The 25,514-nt window shown below is 38.8% G+C and overlaps 1 pseudogene; it reads left to right on the top strand.

Annotated features, from left to right (window-relative positions):
* Nucleotides 1-17,037: 17,037 nt before the first annotated feature.
* LOC119516441 lies at nucleotides 17,038-18,285 on the top strand (annotated as a pseudogene).
* The last annotated feature ends 7,229 nt before the right edge of the window (nucleotides 18,286-25,514 follow it).

Below are 25,514 nucleotides of genomic sequence, written 5' to 3'. Positions count from 1 at the left end.
TGGAGACCACTACTTATGTTACTTTAGCCTGCACAATAGTCCTTGGACTAACTCAGTGGCAGTCAGTCTAAACAATAAACATGGAGACCTTTGCCCTTTCTGGGGGAACACAGAGATATAATAGCCATGGTTTCACTCTTGATGATTTTAGGAACTAGTTGTGGAGAGGGGAGGGAACTGCAGGCTATCAGTCCTGGCTCAGTCCTCCACAGTGTGTAGGTTTCCAAGTCCACCAGATTTACTTGTTTCTCAGCATGCAACATATGGAAAATCTTACCATCTCTACCCTTGATGAGATATCCTTGTTGACTTTGCTGTGGTGATGGAGGGACCAACCAGAGTGGGTGGATAGAGTGGTGAGTTTCCTCAGCAGTCCCTGTAGGGCTGTGCTCCATGGAGCTATCAGGTGTGGCTCCATCACCTGGCTCTTCTACTCTCCTGTGCATGGCCATCCTCTGCTGCAGTGCCCAAGGGCTGACAGCTACTCCCAGCAATAGGGCCTGTGTTTCTCATCCTCAGGCTTCTGGCCTCTGGAACCACTTCAAGACCCTGGGACTAGAATGCACTGTACTCTCTTATCATGCCTCCAGAAGGTAGCTCCCAGCAGGGCCCCTGTGCAAACTTAATGGCGGCTGTGCTATCAGTCACCTTCTATCTCTGCACAGAAAACCCCACCAGCACCACAAGTTCAGCATGTGTAACAGAAAATTCACCACCTTACCCCCTCCATCAGCCTCAACCATTTTCTCCCTTCAAGGTTTATTGCCTCAATTAATGGCAATCACTTACCTAAGTCAGCCATGAGCTTGGGGCATGTAGGATGGTAGCTGCTACATGGCAGATGAAATTCACTGATATTTACCAAAATTTACCACCTTTTCATCCAACTTTTCCCTGGATCCTGCAAGTGTTACACTAGACTCCAGAGTTCCAAAGTCGTTGATTCAGACAGTCCCTGCCAGTTCATAGTTGTTTTAGTGGAGGGATATGTGGTAGACATCCCCAGCAAAGAAAAATAAACTGTTTTTTAAAACTGGTGAATTTAGAACAAAAAAAAAATAATATCTGAAATGAGGAATTCACTAGATGGGCTCAATAGGAGAATGTGATGACAGAGGAAAGAATCGGTGACCCTAAAGATAGATCAAGAGCAATTTTCCAATCTGAAGAACAGAGAGAAAACAGATCGTAAAAACCAAACAAACAAATAAAAATAAGCAGGGCCTCACAGACTTGTGGGATGATATAAAAAAGTCTGGAATTCATGTCATTGGAGTCCCAGAATGAGAAGAGAGAGATTGCTGCTGAAACAATATTTGAAGAAATAAAGGTGAAAAGTTGTGAAATTTTGTGAAAGACACACATTTACAAATTCAAAATATCAATGAAGCCCAAGCAGAGTAAACTCAACGAAAACCAACAAACCATAATCAATCTGCTGAACTCTAAATATGAAGAAAAAAATCTTGAAAACTAGAGGAAAATGACATACTACATATATGAGAACACCAAATGACTGCAAATTTCTCAGCAGAAACAATGAAGACCAGAAGACAATGGAACAACATCTCTAAAGTGCTAAAAAAGAATTGTCAATCCAGACCTTTATATCCTTGTCATATCCATCTTCAGGAATGAAGGCAAAATAAAGACATTCTCAGATGAAGGAAAACTAAGAATTTGTCACCAGCAGACCTGCTCTAAAAGAAATGCTAAAGGAAATTCTTTAGGCTGAAGGGAAATGATACCAAAGGGAAACCTGGAACTTCAGGAATGAAGGAAGATGAGCACCAGAAATTATAAATATCTGAGTAAAAATAATAGACCTTTTTTCTTGTTTTAAGTTGTTTAAAATATGTATGATTATTGAAAACAAAACTATTTAATGTTCTCTGGTGGGGTTTTTGATGTACATAGATATAATACACAGGACAACTGTACACAAAAGGGAACCAATGGCTGTAAGGTCTACATTTTACCTGAAGTGGTAAAATACTAACTTTAAGTAGATTGTACAAGATTAGGTATCTATATTGTAACCATAAGAGCAATCACTGAAAAAGAAAAATGTGAAGAGCTACAGTCAAAAAGCCAAAGAATAAATTAAAATTGAATATAGAATATTAAATAATCCAAAAGAAGACAGGAAATGGGGAACAGAGGGGAAAAAAAACATACAAGACAAACAGAAAACAAATAATAAAATGGTAGACCAAAATCCATTCAAATCAATAATTATATTATCTATAAATAGTCTAAATACACTAATTAAAAGGCAGATTAGATTAAAAAGGAACTACATACATTACTTCTACAAGAAATCTATTTTAAGCATAATGATATAGATAGGTTAAAAGCAAAAAAAAAGACACACCATGAAAATGTTAATCAAAATAAAGCTGAAGAAGCTATATTAATATCAAAGTAAACTTCAGAACAGGAAAAATTACTAAGGATAAAGAAGGGAATTACTTAATGATAAAAGACTCAATTCACCAAGACAACATCATAATCCTAAATGTGTATGTACCCTCTAAAAGACCTCAAAATACATGAAGCAAAAACTGATTGAACTAAAATGAGAAAAATACAAACACATTATTATACTTGAGACCTCAACACACTTCTCTCAGTTATCAATAGAATGAGAGACAGAAAATCAGTAAGGATATGGAAGACCAAAACTACTGCAACCAAGTTGACCGAATTGGCATTTGTAGAAACTTCCTCTGAATAACCTCAGACCTCAAGTGAACATGGACTATTCCCCAAGAAAGATTATATTCTAAGCCATAAAACAAACCTTAACAAGTTAAAATAATTAAAATCATAGAAGTATTTTCTCTGATCATAATGGAATTAAACTATAAATCAATAACAGAAAGATATCTAGTAAAATAACAAATATTTGGATATTGAGAAACAGACCTCTAAATAATCCATGGGTCAAAGAAAAATCTCAAGAAATTAGTATTTTGAATGGAATGAAAATGAAAATGCCATATATCAAAATTTGTGAGATGCAGCTAAAGCAGTGCTTAGAGGGAAATTTATAGCATTTAATGCTTACATCAGAAAAGAAAAAATATCCCAGAAAAATAACCTAAGCTTCTACCTTAAGAAACTTGAAAAACAAGAGCAAATTAACTCAAAGTAAGCAGAAAGAAAATAATAAAGATAAAAGCAATCAATAAAATGAAACTAGAAAACCATAAGAAAAAAGGCAATGAAACCAAACACTGATTACTTAAAAGATATTTTTAAATTGAGAACTTCTATCTAGACTGACCAAGAGAAACTTAAAGAAGATTCAAATTACCAATATCAGCAATGAAAGAGGGGATATCAGTATAGACAATAAAAATACTAAAAGGATAGTAAGGAAATATTATGAAAAACTCTATGTCAACAAATTTGACAACTTAGATGGAATAGACCAATTCCTTGAAGGGCATAAACTGACAAAACTCACTCAAGAAGAAAAATAGAAAACCTGAATAATATTACAACTTTTAAAGAAATTAAATTTGAAGTGAAAAATCTTCAACAAAGAAAACTCCAGTCCAAATAATTTCACTGGTGAATTCTACCAAACATTTAAGAAAGATATAATACCAATTCTACACAATCTCTTCTAAAAATAGAAGTGGAGGAACTACTACTCAACTCAATTTATGAGGCCTTAACCAGAAACTAAAACCAGACAAAGATATTATGAGAAAGCTATATCTCTCATGAACACAAACACAAAAATCCTCAATAAAATATTAGCAACTTAAATCCAGCTGTATGTAAAAAAGGATAATGCATCATACCTGGGTTGGATTTATTCCAAGAATGCAAGACTACTTCAACATTCCATAATCAGTGTATTTCACCATATTAACAGACTAAAGAAGAAAGACCACATGATCATCTCAATTGATGCAGAAATGCATTTGAAAAAATTCAACATCCTTTCATAATAAAAATTCTCAGAAAACCAGAAATAGAAGGAAACTTCTTTAACCTGATAAAGATAACTACAAGAAAACCCACAACTAATATCAACATTAAGGGTGAAAGACCGATTATATTTCCACTAGTATTAGGAACTAGACAAGGATGTCCACTCTCACCTTTCCCATTCAATATCATACTGTAAACTCTAGCCATTATATTAAGGCAAGTAAAAGAATTCAAACCATATAAATTGAAAAGAAAGAAATAAAACTGTCTCTGTTTGCATACAACATTATTTTCTATGTATAAAATCCCAACCACAACAAAAAAATCTTCTATAACTAATAAGTGAGTTTAGCAAGATCACAGAATACAAGGTCAATATAAAAAAAGCCAATAGTATTTCTATATGCTATACTATACACTAGTATAGAACAATTGAAAATCAGAAAGTTTTAAAGCACCACTTACAATAGCATAAACAAATGAAATACATAAGTATAAATCTAACAAAATATGTGCATGATATGTATGCTTAAAGCTATAAAACACTAATGAAGTAAATCGAGGAAGATCTGAGTTAATGGAGAGATATACCATATTCATGGTCTGGAAGACTCAATATTGTTACAACGTGAATTCTCCCCAAATTGATCTATAGAGTCAATGTAATCTCAACTAAAATCCTAACAGGATTTCTGTGGATATCGAAAAACTGATTCTAATTCTGATATAGTAAGGCAAAGGAACTAAAATGGCCAAGGAGATTCATCTATTTCAAGACTAACTCCAGTAATCAAGGCTGTGTGGTGTTGGTGAAAGGATAGAACAATCAATGGAACAGACTAGAGAATCCAGAAATAGACCCATACAAATAAAGTCAAATGACTTTTTATAAAAGTTCAGAGGCAATTCAATGCAGAAAGGACAATTTTTTCAACAAATGATGATGGAATATTTAGACATTCATATACAAAAAAAAATTAAACCTTGACCCATACCTCACACCTTATGCAAAAATTAACTCAAAATCAATCATATACTCAAATTTAAAGAGTAAAACTGTAAAACTTCTCAAAGAAAAGACAGGAAAAAATAATCTTTGAGATTAAACTCAATCCATAAAAGAAAAATTTATAAATTGGATTTCATCAAAATGAAAAACTTTGGCTCTGTAAAAGACACTGCTAAGAGAAAGAAAACACAAGCCACATCCTGGATAAAATATTTGCAAATGACATATTTGACAAAGGGACTTTATCTAGAATATGTAAAGAATTCTCAAAATTCAACAATAAGATATGAATAAGCCAACTAAAAAATTAGGAAAAGTTTTAAACAAACCCTTCATATATATATACATACTGTACGATTCCATTTATGTTTGTCATATATATATGACAAACAAGCACATGAAAAGTTTGTCAAAATCATCAGTCATGAAGGAAATGCAAATTGAAACAATTAGATACAACTTCATACCTATTAATTGCTAAAATTCAAAATAAAAGCAATAAAACCCACAAAAAAACAAAAACTGATAATACCAAGTGATGAAAAGGATGCAGAACAACTGGAATTCTCATACGTGTCTGGTGGGAAGGTAAAATGTTAGAGCCACTTTAGAAAACTATTTGGAAGTTTTTTATGAAGTTAAATATAGCCTTGCCATATAAATCAGAAATTCACTCCTAGGTATATACACACAAGAAAGGAATACTTTTGTAACATAAAAACCTGTATGCAGATGTTTAAAGCAGCACTATTCATAATTACCCAAACTGGAAACAACTCAAATGCCCTTCAATTAGTGAGTGGGCCCATACACTGTAGTCTATCCATTCGATGGGATGATACCCAGCAATAAAAATGAGCAAACTACTGATACATACAAACAACCTGGATGAATCTCAAATGCATTATGATAAGGAAGGCAGGCTCAAAAGTCTACATACTGTACGATTCCATTTACGTGACATTCTGGAAAAGGCAAAACTATAGGGACAGAGACAAGTTGCCAAGGGTTAGGGGTGGAGGAAGGAGTTGACTACAAAAGAGCAGCCTGAGGTTAATTTTGGGGGTGATGGACTTGTGCTGTGTCTTGTAGTGGTTACATGACTCCTCATTTCTCAAAACTCAGAACTGCACACCCAAAAAGCAAATGATACTGTAAATTTTAAAATAAATTTTAAGAAATTTGGCAATCCATTACTTTTTTCAATTTCATCTGTCCCTTTCCTTAGTCAATGTACACATTTCTAAAAGCTAAATGCAAATTGAGCTCTTGTAAATTTAAATATTTAAAAATTCACCAAGGAAGTTTGCTTTTAAAAGGAATCTTGGTGTGAACTCTTTTGCAAAGTAAACTTGGTTAAGTGGATCTGATACTTTTTATCGTGTATGTAAACCGAGCCTTTGAACTTCATCATCTGTTTGAAGTCAGGTAAATGTGCACCTCTGACGATTTTTCCGGATATTCATTTTTTTTCATAGCACTGACCAGGAGTGAATGGGTTGAGTTAGTTATCCTTACAGTCTTTCCCCATGCCAAAGCCAGAAGGAAAAGGGTACGAGCACTTTCCTGGGCCGTTCACAGGACCTGTCTGTCACTGGAGAAATCCAACATTCCATGATTTACTGAAAAGGAGAAACTGGGAGACAGGGTTTGGGGCTCCTGGGTGTGCCGTGACTTGTCCTTTGTTGGGCTGTGCTCACTGTTGAAGGTGACGGGGTCTGAGCCCCACTGGGCCAGATCACTGCCATTTCCCTCCACTCAACCCTGCCAGCCTCAGAACGCCTTGATGTCAAGTGCAAACAGCTACACCATGAGAAGGAGGAAGTTGCCTTTGTCTCAGCTTGGTGCTTAGTGATGTATGTCAGTGATGACACCTGTTTAATAACCCAGGTAAACTTTACACTCCTTGTTCTTGGCTTCTTTCTAGCCCTGCAGTTAGCTCAGGTGCTCTGCTCACTAGTTTGCACATCCTGGTCACATTTCCTCAGGACTTACTTTCCCAAGCTGTATTTCACGTTCAATAGTCTTTCAAAAAATCACAGACAGCTCTGCCTTTGCCCCCAGTAAGAAGGTGTTCCTCACTTTGTTCAATGACTTCCTGAAAAAACAATGGATGCAAATCTCTTTATCCATCATGACCATAGTAAATGCCAAGGGGAGTTCCCTACTAAAGCAAGCCCAGTGTGGCTTCTTTTATGGATTGAAGTCTCCTTTTGTAAAGGAGCTAATCCCTCCCTCCACCCAAACCACACACACACACACACACACACTCTTGCCAGTTTCTCTAGCCACTAAATCCCTATTAGCATGTGGTATTTTTTGTCTGGTGGGCATTCTACTAGCCACTCTCCTGGGCTCCTTAAAATTATCTATGGGTTAATGCAGTGATTTTGTGAGGTAGAAGCTTTAACTTAGTTGCTGGAAATCAAAACCACTGCTGGGAGCGCCAAGCTCCTGACAGAAGCAGTTTCTCTTCTCTCTATACCACACACTACAGCTTATCTCCTGACCATACAGCAAGCACACTGCAGTGAAGCATCTTTCACAAAAGGAGAATGTGGTGCCATAATTCACCACAAACAGCAACTAACTAGGCATTTAGTAAAGAAGAAGAGAGAGGATGTAATGCAAAAGTCCTCATATTACCAAAACACTACCAGAGTTTAGTTTCTTTTTGGGGGTGGGGAGGGGTGGGGAAGCGGGGTGGGGGGGCTCTTGCCACAACTAGAAGAGGCAGTGAATACTAGTAAATTTTTAAATAAAATTAAGCATAAATCAAATTTATCTTGTGACGTGCCTTATTATTAAGAAGCGAAAAAGTATCCTCTAACGAGACAGAGACCACAGGCCCCTGACCCAAACCATTCATCAGTTTCTACCAGGCTTCCCCTATGCTATCTGATTTGCTACCTGTGAGGGAGAGTAAAGATCAGGAGAACCAACAGATACCCTACCAGGCTCTGCCTCATCTGGATTGCCAAGCCATGGCTCATTCAGTAAGGAGTCTCTGGCCACAGCAGCCGGAGGAGCAGAGCTGTGTTCAGAATTTCATAGGCCTGAGGCTCTCCTACTTTTGGAGTCCTCATTCCACATCAAATCAGAAATTTTAAATGTATCCATGTTCCACATTAAGTATAATGTCTACATAGCTACATAAGAATTAGAAACAGTTAGTTAGTTGATATAATGTTTATAGACATTTAATTAAATGTTTATTAATTTTGATCTTACAGTTTTCTTTTCCTATTTGGAAACCAATAGATTGCTTTTCAGCTGTCCCACATTCCCTCTGTTGTCCCTTGTAAGCTAGCACACTTAAGGCAATAGATAAACAGCACTTAATGGATAAAACAGCCTTACACAGAGGAGCACAGGAGTGGTGCTTCTGGGTCAAATCCCTGGCACATTTAGCTCAAGATGCTTTTACCAACTGTAGCCCAAAATGTTAGAATAGAAAAGGAATTAATAGATCTAATGCCCAATGCCAGTTAGTTTCACTTATATCATTTGCATAATCTTCACAGCAATCTTTTGAGTTTGAAATGATGATCCTCATGGTACAGAGAGGGAAAATAAAGCACAAAAGGTTTTCGTGACTTGCCCAAGGTCCTACAGCTGGAAAGTGGGGATTTTGAACCCAGGTCTCATGACTTCAAAGCCCACAGTTTCCAACTGTGTTGTGTCACCTGCAGGCATAGAGGGAAATCATATTCATCCATGCTGACATTTAAAGTAAGATAAATATTGGCCAATTGCAGTGATTACTTAATGCTCTGTCATTCATAGATCTGTTTATATCATTTAGAAGCTATTTAAATTTTTTTGTCCGTATCTTTTTGCCTAAAATGAACTTGTTCAATTGGCAAAGGATATCCCAACATGTGTTGCTTTTTTTTTTTTTTTAGGGCATGGGTTTCAAACATATACTTTGCCCTCTCTCAGCCTTAGCTATCAGGAGGAATCTCTCCTCTGTAGGCTGAGAGCATTCACCACCTGCAGAACTCATTTGGCACTTGGAACCCAATGGAACTTTTCTGCTCCTGCCTGTCTGGTCTCTCTCATTTTCTACTATACTATATTTTATGACACTTTGACTAAGGATTGGGTCTTATTCCTCTTACTATCTCCATTAGCTGTGTAGTTTAGTGGTGAGTGAGTCCTGGTTTCAAATTTCCACTCTGATGTTAACCAGTTATGTAACCTTGAGCATGTCACCCAACTTCTCATTCTCTTGATTTACAAAATAGAAGCAATACTTACCCTGCTTGCCTCATAGGATTAATATAAAGATGATAAACTAATTCCATGCCTGTGTAAGTATTTTTCCCTCTAGAAAGCACTATGCAAATATAGAGGGTTATTAGCCAAAAGTATTACTGACTGACATTGGCAGGAGTAGCAGGTTCTTGGGGTTTTTGCCATACTGAAAAAGTTCATGAACTAGATAACAGCTTGACCACTACTGCACTGGGCTTCCCAAGACCACAGCAGGTGAATGAACCAAGGGGATAAAGTAAGATGTGTCAGCCGGCTCAGAGGTCAGGGATCCTGGAGAACAAGGAAGAGTTGTCAGAAAGTGGTACTCTTGTGAATCGGCACGTCTCCTGGTCCCCTCAGAAAATGAGGCAGCAACTCAATCCCTGACTAGTCCCTTCTGATCATTGGACACCTAGAATTTGCTGAGAGCTATTGTCAACACTCAAACACACACACACTACACTCAACACTTACCTAAAGAAAACATCACAGGTGCAAACACAGATGTTGGTAATATGGAGAAGGCACTTTGCCAATCCCTTTTCTTAAAGCCCCAAATCATCAGCATGAAAGAATGTAGTACAGGCTGAAGCACAGTGAAAACTCCTGAAGGAAGCTGAGGTTGGAGAGTGGCTAAGAGGGTTGGAGGCTCCAAGCTCAGGATGAAAGGGCAGGTAGGAAAACAATTCTTCAACTAGCAAACCTAGGCTCAACAATTTGCTGTAAAAATGCTTGCTAAGGAAAAGAAATTTCCTCCACGGCATGACTCAAATAGAAGCAAAGCTGTCGCCTGAAATAAAATCCCAAGCAAAGAGAAATACCTGGGTACATGAGACCCAATCCAACCAAGAGCAACCTGTCTCTCCAAATCTAAAACTTATCTCCCTGTAACATCCACTCTAGCCAAGCATGCCTCTACATTCTTTCAGCTCTTCCAAACCCCAAGCTCTTTCTCAGAATGGTCCAGCTCTCCAAGAATGACCTTCCTCTGCCACTCCTCTTTCAAAGCCAATGTGTCTACACTTGGGACATACTGGGTGACTCTCTTCTTCCACACAAAGCCTATTTCACCCACCCCAACACCTTATAACACCCCACTCTGAGCTCACAGAAGAATTAGTGCGTACATGCATATGTGGGGCCACTTTATTGTCTTATAGAACAAGCTTTTCTAGAAACAAGTGAGCAAATGCGTTTTGAGTTCTCCAGAAATCAGAGTCTGAGTTAAGAACTTGAGTGCAGATATTCATTTGGAAGATGATGCCAAAAAGCAGAAGCAAGGCAGTGTGAAGTGTGAGATGGGGAAAGAAGAAAACCCAATCGAGGATTCATTAGAAGCTGGTTATCCTGTTGAGCAACTGGGTCTCAATTCCACTGAGATCCTTTGAGGACCCATGTGGAAAATGACCCAACTAAAGAGGGGAGGCTGAAGAATACAGCTATGGATTCCTAATCACAGGGGCTTTAACATCTCCAACCCCTTTTTTGTACTTTCGGGTCACACCTGACATCTGAGTGGCCTTCATCGGCTTCAGAGAAAGTCCTGTGGCAGTAAAGCTAAGAGGATTTGGCAAAATGCACAAGCATCTGCTACTGTGAACATACATGTGTTTTCCCTTTGCAACCAGACTATCAGCTCCTTAAGTGCAAACATCATAAAAGAAGAAAGAAAACGTGATGCAGATGGTTGCAATTGTATATTAACATGATTTGCTGAAACCTTGAGATAGTTTGCTCTTTCTTATTTTTAATTAATGGCATTTAATCCCTTACTCCTATGCTATCATTGAAAAATAAAACCATCATGCCATTCATTACATGGCTCAAACACCATATAAGGAAATAATATACGAAAACATATTGTCTTCTTTTGTTCACTGTGGTAGCAACTCTATCTATCACTGTCTGTTATGGGTTGAATTGTGATCCCCAAAAGACATGTTACCGTTCTAATCCCTGGTCCTGTGAATGTGGTCTTATTTATAAATAGGGTCTTTGAACCCTATTTGAGCGAACTGGATTAGGATAGACTCTAATCCAATATGAATGGTGTTCTTGCAAGAAGAGGAAATTTGCACAGACAGACACACAGGGAGGAACACCATGTGGCGATGGAGACAAGAAAGAAGGCCTGTGCACATGGAGGCAAAGACTGGGGTGATACATCGAGAAACCAAGGAAGGCCAAGGAGTACTGGTAACCATCAGAACCCAGGAAGAGACAAGGAAGGGTTCTCCTCTGTGGGTTTCAAGGGGATCAGGGCCCTGCCAATCCCTTGATTTCAGACTCCAGCCTCCAGAACTGAGACAAGAAATTCCTGTTGTTTTAAGCCACCCTGTTTGTGGTACCTGGTTATGGCATCCCTAGGAAACTAAGACACCACCTTTGGGCTGGTGTAATACGTACAAAGAAATGAGAAATCCTATTTTTGCTTATTGTATCTTGCTGAGCCTCATTCTGTCTGTCCTTCAATAAACAGCATTGTCCAAAGGGCCTGACTGACATTGCGCAAGTCATTCAACCTCTCTGAGACTCAATTTCCCCATCTTTAAAGCAGAGGTAGTAATTGTGCTGATATCACAGGGTTATTGTAAACATTAAGCTAGTGTATGAAAAGACATTTTGTCAACTGTAAAAGGCCAGTCAAATATCAGCCATTATTATAGCAAGCCTGGCTCAGAGGCTACCTCCACTTTGCAGCAAGCCTTGTGTGCCCAGTCAGATAGATTTCTTCCATCTCTGAAAGATTCTAGCTCATGTTTTGTCCCAACCAAGGGCACACGTCCCATACTGCTTTGTTTTCTTGTTTCTCCAGGCACCTTGTGCCTTTTCTTGAGTTCACCAATGACCACAGTGCCTTGTGCTTTGCATTTTTACAGCCCTATAGAGTGGCTCTCAACTTCTGCCTGGACAAAGTGCAGGCTCCTAGGCACAACACTCAGGGTTCTCTACAGGTGGAGACCTGGCAGTGCTAGCACATGTCTGATTCTCTCCTTCTCATACCTTCTGACCTACTGACACTGCTCCCTGCACACACACACACACACACACATACACACCATACTCCTGCTCATGCTGTTTCTCCAAGTGATAACATCCACCCCCACCTTGACCTTCTCCATCCCACTTGCACCCATCATTTTAGTATCACCTCCATCCCACTCTTCTATGAAACCTTGTTTAGGTCTCTTCATCCATGCATTCCCTAAGGACTTTTTTGAGTATTACTATGCACTAGTACTGTTCAAAGTGCAAGCGGTGCAATGGTGAATCAATCGGAATTATCTCTTCCCTTACAGCTCTAGAGATCTCATTCAAATGGCACTGAGGCAATTTGCCTCGTGTGGTTTCCTTTTCAGTTATTTCATGCATGTACCTTTATTTCATGAAAGCTAGATCCATGAGTACACTTCCTTTGTACCCTTCCACTCACAAGCAAAACAGTGTGTGCCATTTAATAATTATATGTCAAAATAGTACATGCCTCCATTCTTGGCTGAAAGGCAAAAAATACATGGAAAACTTTCCAAAACTATAGTAAGTATTCAACACAATGATCAATTAAAAACATTAAAAATGCACAGGCATGCCTTGATACAGCTACAACTTAACCAGAAGTAAGGCTTATTTCAAGATTTCCAGACAAACAAAAATTAAGGTAATTTCTTTAACACGCATTGTCATTTGAAAAAGAAATTTCTGGTACAATAAGAGTCCAGAAGCTGAAACAGATGTGTTTCTAATGGATGGGTGAGATATGAGGTATATTAATGAAAATCAGATGCCACCTTGTGGCCAACAATAGAAATTCAGCGATTCAGCTGGGCAAAAGAATTGATAGCTCTGGATCTGAATGAAATATCAAGTTGCATTCCACAAGTGACACAGCCCACCCCAGTGGGAACAGTGTATTGCCCCATTAATCCTAAAAACACTTCTTTTCTCTAAACTATCATCTCCTTAGCATCATAAACCATAATTCACATACACACTACAATTTATAAACTCCCTAAATTTCTCCTTTTGTAATCTATGAGGTTGGCTGTCACCTTGCTCTAAATCCAGCCTGGATTAAACCCTGAAAACTCTCAGGGAAATTTTGACCTCTGAAGGATGAAGATGACATCACAGATATTTTCAAGGAAATTAAGTGAAACACAATTTGCTTTCATGAACAAATAAGAAATTCAATGACAAGGGAATGCATCCTTGTAAAAAGTCCTTGGAAGTAATTGTTAACTAATATTTTATAGTTGTGTGTAAGTGACCAATTTTGGTACTAATGGAAAGTTCAGAATTTCCCCCAAAATAAGAGTTATTCAATAGAAAAGATCAATATAAACAGTCATGCCTTATTGCAGATATTATTTAGATCCTTTTAAAAAAGTTGACATAGAGACTCTACAATAAACCATGCCACAGATAAACCACATTGTGTCATCCTGTAGCAATGGACTACATATAAAAATAGGGGTGTTATTGTTATCCCAGTCCCCAAACTGCAGGATCTCAATATAACCTACTTTGTGCCGGGCACTGTACTTGAGGGCCTGGAGTTCAACAGAGTGAGCAGTCCTCACTCACAAAGTTTATATAGATATTAAAAACAAACTGTGCAAATAAATAAACTGTGCACATTGTAAATTGCAATTGCTAGAAAAGTAGCAATTAAAAACGTATTAGAGAGAACTACCTGGGAAGATGGCAGAAAAGGGAGATCCAGTAGTCAAAACAAAGGGAGCTCCTCCTCCAAAACAGCTAATAGATGGGCAGAAACTGTCTGAAACAACTGTTCTGGGTCTTCGGAGGCCAGGGGAGCACTATCCAGCACCCAGAGAAGAGCGAGACAAAGAGGCTGACAAACTGCAGTAAAGAACTGTGAGTAGCTTGCTCTGCAGTGGCTGCTGGTGCCTGACCCCACTCTCAAGGAGGGCCGCCTAGGGGTCTGGACTCTGGCTAACTGCTGTGGATAGAGAAGGCTGTGGAAGTACTCTTCCCCAAGGAAGGGGTGGGGGGCATCGCTGAACACTGATCACGGTTTTGATCAATGAATTTGGTTCACCAGACCCCTACTCTGAGCTGCTATTTCAGCCCACCCCAGACAGGGACCGCTGTGACCACTGTTTCAATCTTACCCACGACGGGGTGGACACGGTGGAGGTTTAAAGATTCAGGGCCTCCTTAGGGCAGCAGTAAACAGTTTGCTGAAGGGCACCATCTGTCACACAGGCCAGGAAAGCACAGCTCTGGGGAGTTGTCAAAAAGGCTTTTGAAACCTTTCCTGCCCCTCTCCACTGGGCTCTTTGGAGCTGGATCCCTGGCCCTGTTCGACCTGGGAGATACTGACTTGGGAAAGTACTCTCCAGGGTGACCATCCTCCCAGAATTTGCCATGAAAAGAGTGTTTAAAAAAAAAAAAACCAACAACAACAACAACAAAAAAAACTATAGAGGTAAAATGAAAACAAACAGAAGAGTTCAAGATTCCTGAAGAAGAAACAGAGGAAAGGACGCTGAAACAGTTGCAAACTAGTACCATATTTTCAGGGCAAGAATCAGATGAAGAAGAGCTGACAAAATCTGATCAATTAAAAACAGGAAATTCTAAAGCTGTAGAATGAGTTGAACCAAGTGTCAAAGAAGAAGCTTAACACAAAGTTAATCAAAAATAAAAAAAATAAAAATAAAAAATAAAAACCAGAAATAAAACCCTACTCAAGAGAGAGAATCTGATCTTCAGAGTAAACTCATCAAGATAACTGGATACCTAGACATCACCAAAAAATTACAAACCGTACTAAGAAACAAGAAGATATGGCCCAGTCAAAGGAACAAATTAAAACTGTGGAGAGACACAGAATCTGGAACAACTAATCAAAGACGTTCAAACAAATCTCTTAAATCAATTCAAGGAGATGAAGGAAAATATACATAAAAGGACAAAGAATATTAAGAAGACACTGGATGAGCATAAATAAGAGTTTGGAAGTATGAAAAGAAACATAACAAATTATGGGACTGAAAGGCACAATAGAAGAGATTTAAAATACACTAGAGGCATACAAGCAGATTTGAACAGGCAGAAGAAAGAATCAGTGAACTAAAAGAATGGGCAAAGAAATCTTACAGACAGAAGAACAGATGGAGAAAAGAATAGAAAAAACTGAGCAGGATCTCAGGGATTTGAATAACAGCATGTAGCACACAAAGATATGCATCATGGTTGTCCCAAGAGAAGAGAAGGGAAAAGGAGCAGAAAGAATATTTGAAGAAATAAAAGCCAAAAATTTCCACACTATTTTGAAAGACATAAATATACATGTCCAAGAAGCACAATATACTCCAAACAGAATAAATCCTAACAGAACTTCTCTGAGACACATACTAATCAGAATGTCAAATGCCCAAGATAAAGAGAGAATCTTGAAAGCAGCAAGAGAAAAGTGATTCATCACATACAAGGGAACTGCAATAAGACTAAGTACTGATTTCACATCAGAAACCATAGAGGTGAGAAGGCAGTGGTATGATATATTTAAGGTATTGAAAGAGAAAACCTGCCAGCCAAGAAGTCTTTATCCAGCAAAACTATCCTTCAAAAACAAGGGGGAGTTTAAAATATTCACAGATAAACAGAACTGAGAGTTTGTCAACAAGAGAACTGCCCTACAAGAAATACAAAAGGGAGTTAGTTCTTCAGGCTGAAAGGAAAAGATAGGAGAGAGAGGCTTAGAGGAGAGTGTAGAAATGAAGATTATTAGTAAGAATAAGTAAAAGAGTAAAAGGAGAGACAAAAATAAGACACAACATATAAAAACCAAAGGATAAAATAGTTGAAGTAAGTACTGCCTTTACAGTAATAACATTGAATGTTAATGAATGAAACTCCCCAATCAAAAGACAGATTGGCAGAATAGATTTTAAAAAGTATGATCCAACTATATGCTGTCTACAAAAGATTCACTTTAGCCCAAAGACACAAATAGGTTGAAAATAAAAGGTTGAAAAAAAGATATTCCATGCACGCTAACCAAAAAAATAGCTGGGGTAGCTGTAGTAATATTGGAAAATAGACTTCAAGTCAAAAGCTGTTATAATAAACAAAGAAGGACATTATCTATTAATAAAAAGGGCAATCCACCAAGAAGACCTAACAATCATAAATATTTATGCACCTCACCAGAGTGCCCCAAAGTAGATGAGGCAAACACTAACTGATAGGAGTAATAGACACCTCTATAATAATAGCTGGAGACTTCAATACACCACTCTAATCAATAGATAGAACATATAGATGGAAGATCAATAAGGAAACAGAGAACTTGAATAATACGATAAATGAACTAGACCTAACCAACACATACAGAACATTGCACCCCCAAACAGCAGGATGTATATTCTTATCAAGTGCTCATGGATCATTCTCCAGGATAGACCACATGTCAGGACACTAAACAAGTCTCAATAAATTTAAAAAGATTGAAATTATACAAAGCACTTCCTCTGATCATAATGGAATAAAGATTGAAACCAATAACAGGCAGAGAATTGGAAAATTCCCAAATATATGGAAATTAAACAACATACTCTTAAGCAATCAGTGGATCAGTGAAGAACTTACAAAAGAAATCAATAAATATCTCAAGAGGAATGAAAATGAGAATGCAACATATCAAAATATATGGGTTGCAAAGGTAGCCCTTGGCCCTAAGTCCCCGGCACCCTTGCTAAGGTCACGGGCAGCAGGCGCAACGAGCAAGCCTTGAGTTCCTGTGCCAGCAGGGCATAGAAGCCGGGAGCTGCCAGCCTTCAGCCCTTCGGGAGATGGGCCCCAGTGCCCACGTGGGCCGGGCCCTGCCCCTGCTCCTTCCCGCTCAGGCCAGCGCTCCACCGCGTTCCCGCCCGTCAGTGGGTCCCGCCTGGCGGCCGCAGACACACACCTGCACGGGCCTCTCCGCCCAGAGGCGTCAGCGCGACTGCCGCTTAGCAGCGGTCCCGGGGGAAAATAGACCACAGCACCGTGTTCTCCCTCAAGCCGCCAGAGCCACGTTCAGATCGTACCTCCTGCCTCCGATAGACTTAATTTGGAACCGAAGATTAAAAAACTGGAGCCAGTCCTTTTGCCAGGAGAAATTGTCATAAATGAAGTCAATTTTGTGAGAAAAGGCATTGCAACAGACACAAGTCAGTACGATTTGTGGGGAAAGCTGATACGCAGTAACTTCAAAATTTCCTTTATTACAGATGATCCAATGCCAATACAGACATTCCATTATAAAAACCTTCTTCTTGGTGAACACGATGTCCCTTTAACATGTATTGAACAAAGTGTCACAGTGAATGACCACAAGAGGAAACAGAAAGTCCTAGATCCCAAACAGAAACTGAAATTTAATCCAACAGTTAATTATTTATTGTAAAGATTTCAGGACTGTCAGATTTCATCAGGTCCTGAATGTGCCAAAAAGATATGCCTTGCGATAGCTCATTATTCCCAGCCAACAGACCTCCAGATACTCTTTGCATTTGAATATGTTGGGAAAAAAATACCACAATTCAGCCAACAACATAAAGGACTACCCTCAGGAGGTGGAGGAGGAGCTGTTGGAGCTGGTGGTGGCAACAGCCAAAAAATTCCTCTGTTCAAAACTTACTCAGATTGAGACAGAAAAATCAAGAGCATGGGAGCTTCCAGGTGGAGAGTTTCTTCCATTAACAGGGTTACATTCTATCCACTTGCCTTCCAGAATGCTTTGTAGTGCCAAGTTCTTTAGCAGACCAAGACCTAAAGATCTTTTCCGATTCTTTTGCTTGAAGAAGGGTGCCACTCTGGTGCTGGAGCCACTGTAACAGCAGTGCCCTGGTGAGAATGGCCTCATAAAAGATGTGTTGCAGCAGAGAAAAATCGATCAAAGGATCTGTAACGCAATAACTAAAAGTCATCCACAGAGAAGTGATGTTTACAAATCTGGTTTGGATAAGACTCTGCCTGATATCTAAGAAATACAGGCAGCATCTGTAAACCTTAAGCAACTGTGTGTTTCCTATTTTTCTGGTTACTTTCTGTTCTAATAGGACTCAACTGATGCAGTTTTGGTGTTCCAAGGCCATAATTTATTATTTTAGATCACCTTGTTTGGGACTTTACATCACTGTTTAAAATCATGAGTTTGCTTTTACTTCATAGGACTAACTTTAAAGTGATATGCACTGTTACCTTTAAAGCATTTGCTGTAGATAAGATAATTAAATTTATAACTGCCTTTGATGTTAATACTAAGGAATAAATAACAGTGGAATATAATTTCAGTTTTCAAAAATAGGTTGTTTAAACCCCCACTGCAAATTAGAAACAGATTTTGCACACTAGGCTTCACGCCAATAGCTGAGGATCCGCAAAGCCACATTTCTCTCCTTTTGAAAGTCACTGAACACACAGAGGGCCAGTGGGTGGGATTCCAGAGACTCCTGGGAGCTGTCCGTCCAGTGGAGCCGCAGCCCAGCTCCCCCAGCTCTGGTGGGTCCATAGTGTGCTGAGCGCCGTTGTCTGCACTGGGAACACCCCACCTGCAAATACTGCACTGGCTCGGATGCATTCAGGCTCTCCTGTCAATATTTACACTCTGGTAAAGTATTGTTGGCACTTGGCCTCAATTATTTCATTGAGGTCACAATGGGTCACTTGCATAGAATTCCCTCTTCTCTCAGTTCTGATTCCTTAATACCAAGGAATCAGAATAGAGATAAGGAGAAACAAAAATGCATGTCTCCAAGTACCGACATTTTTAAATAAAGGGCAAGAAAAGCCCCTCGCCCCCTTCCCAACTTTTGACAGCATTATTTATAGGAGACTGAGATGTGGATGGAAGTATATGCTTAGTCTGAAACACCCTTGTTTTCAAATTGTGTGATGAGAGCCTAGCCAAAGTTGTGAGGGTCAAAGCCAAAGCTCATTACCACTGTGACATTAGCACCTTTCTCCCCCCACCCCATTCCCTGTTTAAAAGGTAGATGTTTTCAAATTCAGTTATACTATTTAGTTTCTGAAATTGCCATCTGAAGATTTTAAACATTTTTAAAGAAAAGTGTCTAGTTAGCTTATTTCCTTTTCTAAAACGAATTTTTACCTCTATGTGTAAAGAAGAGCTGCTTCTATCTGAATTATTTCCCTTTTAAAAATTATGTGATAGGTGGGACAAGACAGCAGCATAGGGAGCTGTGGAATCCAGTCAGTCCCCTAGAGCAACTAGTAAATAGCCAGGAAAAACTAGAAAATAGTCTGGAACAACTGATGAGGGGACATCCGTGACTGAATACACATCGTACACCAGTCTGGAATGGGTGGAATGGCTGAGATCACATCATAGAAATGTAAGTAAAGCTCCCCAAACTGCGGAGCTGGTGCCCCTCCCCCACCAGCATGGCAGGCTTAGTTGGAAAACTTCCCCTTGGGAAAAAGCAGCAGTCCCTGCCAGGAGCAAGGGAATGTAGCTCAACCAATTGCAATTTTAATTAACAAACTTGGACTACTAAATATATGCTGTGGGTACACATAAACCTGGAAAAGGCAGGAAAGGAACCCAGAGCTTTCTCCTGGCAGAGAGGAGGCAGGGCTGATGGAAAAAAATACATAAATAAATAAAACAGAGGCTTTTGGAGTCTGCTGAGCTCAGAATACTAGAAAAGGGCTGTGTCCCAAGAAAAGGGGTACACAGAATCGAGTACCAACTCTGGTTCTTGCCTGATGAACTGGAGGGCTGGGGGCTGGCTCTGAAAAGGGGACTTCTTTTTTCCTTTTTTTTTTTTCTCTCATTCCAAGTATCTCCTTAGAGAAAGCCTCAGCCATTTTCAGTTGTCAGCAATGACCCAGGCAAGGGTGGAGTTAAGATAGCCAGAGAGTCAAAGGAAAAACTCAAGTGTAGAAGATAATTCCCTAAAGGGCTTGTCTTCCCTAAGAAAAGGTGGGGGGGGGGGCGGTGCTCAGCTCAAGTGGCTGCCCTCCCTTAGAGAACTCAGACACCAGGGCCTGGGGGAAGAAAAAAACAGAAACAGCTTAAGCTTGGCTTCTGACACCCTCAGCCCCTGGCCAGGACAGAGTCCATTGAGAATTAAAGGCAACGCATCTCTTTATGCCAGTGGGGAGCTGCAGTCTGACAATCACCACCTGTTGGGCAGGATAGGAAAAGCACAGAGTTTAGAGGCCTCACAGGAGAGCCTAACAACCTCTGGGTCTCACCCTCAGGGAAACTTGATACTGAATACAGCCTCCTCCTGAGACCTGGGCCCATATGTTCTGGGAAAATCTGATTGGGGTAATCAAGGAAAACAGAGGCCTAGACAACAAAAAATTTTGAATCACTCTAGGAAAAATGAAGATATGGCCCAGTCAAAGGAACGAACTTACACTTCAAATGAGATACAGGAGTTGAAACAACTAATTAAAGTTCTTCAAACAAATATGCTAAATCAAATCAATGAGTTGAGGGAAGATATGGCAAAATAGATGAAGGATATAAAGAAGACATTCAGCAAACATGAGAAAGAACTCGAAAGTTCGAAAAAACAATTGGCAGAACTTATGGGAATGAAAGGCACAATACAAGAGAAGAAAAACTCAATGAAGACATATAACAGCAGATTTGAAGAGGCAGAAGAAAGGATTCAGGAGCTAGAGGATACGACATCTGAAATGCTACACACAAAAGGACAAATAGGGAAAAGAATGGAAAACTATGAGCAGGATCTCAGGGAATTGAATGACAACATGAAGCACATGAATAAATGTGTCATGGGTGTCCCAGAAGGAGAAGAGAAGGGAAAAGGGGCAGAAACAATAATGGAGGAAATAATCACTGAAAATTTCCCATCTCTTTTGAAAGACATAAAATTACAGATATAAGAAGCACAATGTACCCCCAAAAGAATAGATCTGAGTAGACCAAGTCCAAGACACTTAATAATCAGATTATCAAATGCCAAAGACAAAGAGAGAATTCTGGAAGCAGCAAGAAAAAAGTGATCCATCACATACAAAGGAAGCTTGATAAGACTATATGCAAATTTCTCAGTAGAAACCATGGAGGTAAGAAGGCAGTAGTATGATATACTTAAGATACTGAAGGAGAAAAATTTCCAACCAAGAATTCTATATCTGGCAAAACTGTCTTTCAAAAATGTTTCAGACAAACAGGCATTGAGAGAGTTTGCAAACAAGATACCTGCTCTACAAGAAATACTAAAGGGAACACTACAGGCAGATAGGAAAAGACAGGAGAGAGAGAGGTTTGGAGAAGAGTGTAGAAATGAAAACCATCAGTAAGGATACTTTATGGTCTTACTAATATGGACTAATATTGAAGAGCAAAATTTGAGAATTGTGGATAGCATAATATTATATGATGGTAATACAATATTATAAGTACTCTGAACAAAGGTGAGTGTGAGTATGGTTGAAAGAGGAAGACTAAGAACATGGATGACACCAGAAGGAAAGATTGGAGATAAGGACTGGGATTGTATATCTTAGCAAAACCTAGAGTGGCCAATGATGGTGATTAGACATATAAATATAAGAACGTTTTTAAATGAAGGAGAACAAATGAACGTCAACATTGGAAGGTGCTGAAAATTGGATGGTATAGTGGAAAAAAATACAATCAAGGCAAATTAGAGTCTATAGTTAATGGTAATATTGTAAGATGCTTGCACTAATTGTAACAAAGCCAATATACCAAAGCTAAATGTCAGTAAGAAGGGGATATATGGGAGACATACGGGATCTTTTTTCTTCTTCTTTTTTTCTTTTTTCTTTTTTCTTCTTTCTTTGCAGAAGAAATGGAAATGTTCTCATATAGATTGTGATGGTGAATGCATAATTATGTGATTATACCAGGAGCCATTGATTGTACACTTAGGATGGATTGTATGGTGTGTGGATAAAACTGTTTAAAAAATAATCAGAAAGATACAAGTGCTAGAGAAGATGTGGAGAGAGAGATATATCTATTCACTCATGGTAGGGAAGTAGAACGGTGCAGCGCCTCTGGAGGACAGTGTGGCAGTTCCACAAGAGGCTAAGTACAGGGTTGCCATATGGTTCTGCAATCCAGTTACTAGGTATATACTCAGAAGAATGGGAAGTAGGGAAACAAAGAGACATTTGCACAATGGTGTTTAAGGCAGCATTATTCACGATTGCCAATGGGTGGAGGCAGCCCAAGGGTACATCGACTGAAGAGTGGAGGGGCAAACTGTGGTGTATACATACAATGGAATATCGTGCAGCTGCAGAAAGGAATGAAGTCGTGGGGGCAGGCAACGAGGTGAATGAACCTTGAGGACATTATATTGAGCAAAATAAGCCAGAAACAAAAGGACAAATATTATATGGCCTCATTAATATAAACTAACTATAATGAGAAAACTCTGAGAACGAAATCTGAGAGCATAGGTTATCAGGAGATAGAGAGTTGGAAGAGATTGGGCAATCAATGATCAAGTAGCATAGAATGTTCAATAAGGCTTAATTGTAAAGTTTCCTTGACTGTAAGCTCTTACGGCAGTCACATTGATTCCCGAGTTTTAACTGTTATCTCTAAATTCTGAGATGCTGAGCTCTTTGTGTATAACCTGGTAGTTCCCTGGAACTTTGGGTGTCTGTGTGACACCTGACACTCAGAGTTATGCAACTCTGAAAGTCAGCATTACTCTGTTCAGCAACTGGTAAAGAAGATGAAAAAGTAATCAGACTTCAATTAGAGATAGGAATGAAGCTAATCTGGTTAGGACTAAGGTAAATCAGAATACAGAGTAAAGGATGATATTGTCTGTATTTTAAAACTTCAACTTCTGTGTGAGACCAAAGGAACAGATGTTTATTTTGTCCAAAATTAACATTTTCTGTACCACACTATCTAACTTAACCTGTCTGGTCAGTTTATTTAAACAATCTAATTACATGGAAACTAGAATAGGGAATGAGATCTTGTTATTCTATACAGGTTATTTTAATACCCTGATACATTCCAGAGAATTTGGGTCAGAAAATAAAAAAAAGTATTTGCAAAGCCCCTTGAGGGACTGGAGATAAAATTTGGAAATATTAAACTTCCCCACTTGCAGAATTCCTGATATTCTCTCAAGCATTAAGGACCCCCAATTTGATAAGCCAAGCCCTCGATCTTGAGGCTTGCCCTTATGAAACTTATTTTTATAATGGCAAAGGTAAGCCTACTTATAATTATGCCTAAGAGTCACTCACAGAGAACCTCTTTTGTTACTCAGATGTGGCCTCTCTAAGCCAAACTCTGCAAATAAACTCATTACCCTCCCCACTATGTGGGACATGACTAACAGGGGTGTAAGTCTCCCTGGCAACATGGAACATGACTCCCAGGGATGAGGCTGGCCCTGGCATCATGGGATTGACAATGCCTTCTTAACCAAAAGAGGGAAGAGAAATGAAACAAAGTTTCAGTTGCTAAGAGATTTCAAATAGAGTCAAGAGGTCATTCTGGAGGTTACTCTTATGCAAGCTTCAGCCAGATATTGCAAATTGTCACAGTATGCCCAGCCCCAACCAACAATATTCCTGAAACACTTTGGAGTCTGTCTAAGACTCTATAAAAGTCTTACCTATTAAGTTTATTTTTTCAGAAACTTAAAGCCTCCAGATGGGCCCTATGCCAAATAAGCCCTGAAACCCAGAGGTACCAGTCTCTCCAAGAACATCAACCAGTTTCATTCCTCTATCCCATAATGTTGACACTCTTTTCAGCATGAAGAAAATAGATTACTGACTCATTATATAGATATTTCTTTTTAGTTTCTAGTGTATTAGAATAGCCAGAAGGAAATACCTGAAATTGTTGTACTATAATCCAGTGGCCTTGATCTTTGATAATGATTGTATAACTATATAGCTTTCATTTTGTGACAGTGTGATTGTAAAAACCTTGTCACTGACACTCCCTTTATCCAGTGTATGGGTAGATAATAAATAAAATAAAGACATGCATGAAAAAAAAATTTTGAACCACAATGAAGTATCATTTCACATCTACTAGAATGGTCATTATTTAAAAAAATAAAACAGAACAGGAATCTACAAGTGTTGGAGAAGATGTGAAGAGATGGGAACACTCATTCACTGTTAGTAGGAATGTAAAATGGTACAGCTGCTGTAGAAGGCAGTTTGGTGGTTCTTCAAGAAACTAAGCATGGGAATTACCTTTTGATCTGGCAATCCTGATACTATGACTATACCCAGGAGAACTGAAAGCAGGGATGTGAACAGACATTTGCACACTGATGTTCATGGCAGCATTATTCACAATTGCCAAAGGATGGAAGCAACCTAAGCGTCCATCCAGCAATGATGGATAAACAAAATGTGGTATATACATATGATGGAATATCATTCGGCCGTGAGAAGGAATGGAGTCCTGATGTATGTAACAACATGAATGAACTTTGAGGACAATATGTTGCATGAAATAAGCCTAACAGAAAAGAACAAATATTATATGATCTCACTGATGTGAACAAATTATAATAAACAAAATCATAGAATTAGAATCTGGAATATAGGATACTAGGTGATAGAATGGGGGTAGAGAAAGGAGACCTGATGCTTAATTTGTGCAGAATTTCTATTTAGGTTGACTGTAAATGTTTGGAAATGGATAGTGGTGATGGTGGCACATTATTGCAAGTATAATTAACAGTACTGAATTATATTTGTGAATGTGGTTGAAAGGAGAAGTTTGGAGTCATGTATGTTACTAGAAGGAAAGTTAGAAGATAAAACATGGGACTGTATAACACAGTGAACTCTGTTGTGGATGATGGACTGTGGTTAGCAGTACAAATATAAGAATGTTCTTTCATGATTTATAACAAATTAAAAAAAAACAAAGGGAAGAATGCAAAACACACTTATATTCATCATTTTCCTATGTCAAATTTGTGGGTTTTTATTTTATTTATAAAGTAGTTTAGGAAGTAGGAAGTGAGAAAGAGTAAGGAAAGATGATAATGAATGATTCTTTATGGTAGGTAGGCTAAAAGATTTTCATTCTAATTTCATATGAAAAGCATGTAATCATACTTTAATTAAAGACTTCCATAGAGACTGGATAGAGTCTGTATTATACAGACATCATTCTAGGATGTTGCAGCTGGAGGAGCTATTACGGGCCCAACACTTTCATTCTGAAGATGACCAACTGTAGACCAGAGAGATGAAATGGTATGACCAAGGTGACCTAAGGTTACCAGAGGTGACCCAAGGTTACCAGAGC

The sequence above is a fragment of the Choloepus didactylus genome, chromosome 20 (genome assembly GCF_015220235.1).
Source record: "Choloepus didactylus isolate mChoDid1 chromosome 20, mChoDid1.pri, whole genome shotgun sequence".
In the NCBI taxonomy this organism is placed as follows: domain Eukaryota; kingdom Metazoa; phylum Chordata; class Mammalia; order Pilosa; family Megalonychidae; genus Choloepus; species Choloepus didactylus.
Note: the sequence above shows the minus strand (reverse complement) of the source record. Positions and strands in the feature narration are given on the sequence as shown.